Genomic DNA, 4,959 nt, shown 5'->3' with positions numbered 1-4,959 from the left:
ATTTCACTTAAAGCAGAATGGGCTTTTCAAAAAGTCTGCCTTTTGTAGAACCATATTTCAAGAAATCAAAAATAAAAACTATGCAGGACAAAAAGTTAACTGCCCCAGCTTTTTTTTAGAGGAGAAGGAGAAAGAGGCGAACAAGGAGAACAAGAAGAAGAAAAAGAAGATAGCAGCATTCCCCAGCTTCTGCTCAAATTGGCAGATTGAGTCCTCAGAGGGCAGTTACTACTACAGAGAGTGCTGTGATTAGTTAATGGTGAGGATATCATTAGGAAGAGAGGCTGTAGACCATCATCAATGTTTATGGGTGTACAGGCAGAAATCTCTGATAGCTTGGTGGTTTGGGGATCAGACAAAGATCTGAAGTAACTCCTTTCTTAGAAGGTTTTGGAAAAGTGTGAGAAAGAATAGGTACTATGTCTAGGTGGCACATGGCTAGTAGTATCCACCAGTATATAGATTGAATATAATTCCTCCCATGCATCAGTTCCAGCATTTAAGGACAGTGATTATAAACCATTACCAGATGGTTTAGGTGAAGGTCTAGCCTAGATCTGAACCCCAAGTAGTCTCAGCACAGGAAAAAGAGATCACCTGAGAAGAGGGCAAGTGCTTCGACAATCTCTCTGATTGGCTGGTTCTTCCTAGGACTTCTATTTTAAAGAGCTGACCCAGCCAGGCTGTGCCCTCATTCATCTCTAGGCTGCATTGCATATCCATGGGATATGTTAATATCCCAAACTTTGTCTATAATTCCCTGGTGCCTGGTTCCTTTACTTCTTCCCCTCTCCTTTTCAGCTCCCTTTTATATCGTCTTCCTCAATAACATTTAAGCTATTTGAGAACAGAGACTTTTTTCTGCTTTTATTATCAGCACATAGCACAGCTCCTGGCACATGGTAAGCACTTACTAAATGCTTGTTGACTTGAATAATCAGGGCACAGATTTGAGAGCACTAAAAATAAGTGAATCTTTGTTAAATACATTCTTTATTTTATTATTTTCTTTGTCAGTCCAAATCACAAAAATGCAAGAAGAATAATGGAGCCTTAATGGAAAATGTCAAGATGTAACCACCAAACGGAATCCAGGTTTTTTTGTCTTTTTATATGGAAAACAAGCAGTTATAAACCTTCCCTAAAGTTACATGGGATTCTTGACTTTCCAACTTCCCTCCTTTCCCTCTACATGCAGATCCAATGCCCTGTTAGCACAAAAGCATTGTATGAGCCCATCCACTCTGCCAGCAACTCATAATCCTCTCCTTAGCATTCTCTCATTATTACCACACCTGTTCCCCTAATCTGACTCTAAAAATGGCAAGAGAAAACAATTTGGATGGCAGCCCCATAGTCTGCTGGCTCAGATGAGTGATCCTCCCTTAGCCAGTTTAGAGTAGAGAATTCACAAGAGCAATAGTCTTTTCTTATCAATACAGAATTTCAAGTTGGAAGGCACCTCAAAGGCAATTTAGTCAAATCCAGTATCTGAAAGGGAGTGTTATATAATCTGTGGTCCATGAACTTTAAAAAAAATGTTAACTATTTCTTTTTTTCAGGGATTTTTTTAAATTAAATGTTTTCAGTTAATCAAAATCCACCTGCTCTCCCTCTCCCTCTTCATACCCAATTGAAAAAGAAAGAAAAGCAAAACCCTTGTAACAATTATGCAAAGTCAAGCAAAAACAATTTCCCACATTGACCTTTATATGTATGTATGTATGTATGTATGTATGTATGTGTGTGTGTATACATACACATATTATATATATATATATATATATATATATATATATATATATATACACACATAATCTGTGTGTGTGTGTGTATGCCTCAGTCTTCACTCTGATTCTATCACATCTTTGTCAAGAGACTGGGTGCATGTTTTTATAATGAAACCCATGAAACTGAGGTTGGTCATTGTGTTGATCAGCATTCTTAACACTTTTAAAGCCATTTTTTTTTATAATATTGTGGTCATTGTTTGTGGTCATTGTATACATTCTCCTGGTTCTCTTCACTGAACTGTACTTCAATATGGTTGGTTTCCTTTGTAATTTTTTATGTATTTTATTTTATGTGTTTAAAAATATTATTCTGAGGAAGGGTGAATGGACTTAACCAGGCTGTCAAAGGGGTTCATGACACAAAATAGGTTAAAAGCCCATGCCACAACATCTCTGACAACTGTTTGTCCAAGCAGTACTCCAAAATATCAAGTGATACAAAATCTCCTGAGTCAAACCATTCCACATTTACTAAGAAGTTCCAATTTTTGAGAAGCTTTTCTTCATGTCTTTGAAATTTCCGTTTTGTGTCAAGGACAATAGCCAGCTTTGGATTGAATTAGAATAGAGTGAACATGTACTGTCCAGATATCATGGGTCCAGGTATCACCATCACAAGGTCATTAGAGACATGACTCCAATTTCTTTAGTTCTATCTAGTCTTTTTAGATTGTGATCCTACAGTGACCTACAGAGGTCATTACCAGCACATTTATTATGGACACACTGTAGTCAATTTTTGCACTATAATCTGACTTAAATGTGAGGAGATCCTACTTTAAATCAGATCACTCTGACACAAGTATATGTTAAGGAACAAAATTAACTCCTCTGATAATGTTGACAATTCACTTTTATAAAAAACCTAGGAGGTGTGAGCCTGGGAGCAGCAACCTCACATTTAACTCAGAACTTTTGCAGCCTGACCAGCTATCCCCCCAGATACCCTCCAAAATGGCATCAACTGTCAAGGATCAGCTTATCTTGAATGTCCTAAAGGAGGACCAGGTTCCTCAGAACAAGATCACTGCTGTTGGGGTTGGTACAATTGGCATGGCATGTGCCATTGGTATCTTAACAAAGGAATTGACTGATGAACTTGCCCTAGTTGATGTAATAAAAGACAAACTAAAGGGAGAGATGAGGGATCTCCAACATGGCAGCCTTTTTCTCAAAATGCCAAAGATTTTTTCTGGCAAAGACTGCAGTGTGACTGCAAACTCAGAACTGGTCATTGTTACGGCTGGGGCATGTCAACAGGAGGGAGAAAGTCGTCTTAATTTGGTCCAGTGTAATGTGAATATCTTTAAATTCATCATTCCCAGTATTGTTAAATACAGCCCTAATTGCAAGCTGCTTATTGTTTCCACTCCAGTGGATATTTTGACATATGTGGCCTGGAAGGTAAGTGGCTTTCCTAAAAACCGTGTTATTGAAAGTGGTTGCAATCTGGATTCTGCCCATTTCCATTACCTAAAGGGGGAGAGACTTGGTGTCCATTCTTCAAGTTGTCATGGATGGGTCCTTGGGGAACATGGAGTGGTGTGAATCTTGCCGGTGTGTCTCTAAAGAACTTTCATCCTTCTTTGGGAACTGATGCTGATGCAGAAAATTGGAAAGATGTTCACAAACAGGTGGTTGAAAGTGCTTATGAAGTAATCAGACTGAAGGGCTACACTTTCTGGGCCACTGGCTTTTCTGTGGCAGATCGGGCAGAAAGCATTATGAAGAATCTTAGGAGAGTGCATCCAATTTCCACCATGATTAAGGGCCTATATGGCATTAAAGAGGATGTCTTTCTTAGTGTCCCATGTGTCTTGGGGCAGAATGGCATTTCAGATGTGATGAAGGTCAACCTGAATCCAGAGGAGGAGAGCCATTTAAAGAAGAGTGTAAATGCTCTTTGGGGAATCCAGAAGGAGCTGCAATTTTAAAACCTTTGAATGTGCTGCCATAGAGACAACATGACAGGGGTTGAGGGGTTATGTATGATCTGCTTTTCAAACAGACCAAATCCTTCCTCTGATTAGTGAATAAACACCAGAAGTGTAAAACCTGTGAACACACTCTAGTTTCTTCCTAAAGTTAGAAATAAGGAATAGAACCCTGTTGTAGTTAGCATATGATGTTGGATATGACTTGTGTAGTCTCAGTGGTTGGTGTCAAGCAGAGTCAGTGCCCCACAGGTACGTAAACTACCTGCTTTATATGTAGGTGCTATAGATGTCCTTAGGTCCAGAAGACAACACTCCTGGATACAAAACACTATATAGTAGTAATTCTTTATTGATGCATTGATTACCTTTGTGCTTCCCTCCATTAGGGCACTACAGCATGACCCCCATGTATCACCTTTCTAGAGGACCTGATTTTGATTTTGTCTGCCTAAATATATTATATATATATACATATATACATATATGTATAACATATATAGTTGTAAATTTCCATATTATATAAAAAGATCTGTATATGTACAACAATACTCAAGTGGCATACTAACCCTACATACTGAATAAACAACAAATAACTGATTTAAAAAAAACCTAGGAAATGTCATTTTGATCAAGATGTGAATTCAGAATAAAAGAGCATGGAGATTTGTAATAATGTTCTATTTAAGTTTTGTTCTTGTATATTTTACTCACTTTTAAAGTTGTACAGAGGGTTATGCAAACACTTCCTCGGTTTTCCCATGTTGGAAGGGCCTTTGTAAATTCAGATTCTATAGAACTTCATCATACAGTATTGTTGTAAACATATCATGCATGGCTACCTTCTCAAATGCCTTCATTCCCAAACAACCTCATTCATAGGCAACAGTCTAGGAATACAAAAACAAAATGGCTTCAAGGTACTTATAATCTACTCTTTAAATAGCAGAGAAAAACTCTTGATTTCTTCCATTTATGAAGTGCAATACATTAAATTCCTCATGATATTGTTACATACCATTTATTCTGATTTGTTATTTCCCCTTTGTCTAGGTTAATTGGAATGGGGATCAGGATGGAATTGCGTGCGTTAGCAATAGTGAAGTAAAATTTTAAATGCCCACAAGAGAAGGAAATTCACAAGGAAATATAGACAAACAGAATAGTTTTGAAGAAATGTTTAGAATTTGTTACATTTTTTTATTTAAAGCAAGTGGTAAGATTTGCAGATT

At 37.5% G+C, this 4,959-nt stretch overlaps 1 pseudogene; it reads left to right on the top strand.

The window, feature by feature from the left end:
- The first annotated feature begins 2,747 nt into the window (after positions 1 to 2,747).
- LOC140507701 (L-lactate dehydrogenase A chain pseudogene) lies at positions 2,748 to 3,727 on the top strand (annotated as a pseudogene).
- Positions 3,728 to 4,959: the final 1,232 nt, after the last annotated feature.

This window comes from Notamacropus eugenii, chromosome 5 (genome assembly GCF_028372415.1).
Source record: "Notamacropus eugenii isolate mMacEug1 chromosome 5, mMacEug1.pri_v2, whole genome shotgun sequence".
Taxonomy (NCBI): Eukaryota; Metazoa; Chordata; class Mammalia; order Diprotodontia; family Macropodidae; genus Notamacropus; species Notamacropus eugenii.
This window is presented reverse-complemented; position numbering and strand designations above follow the sequence as displayed.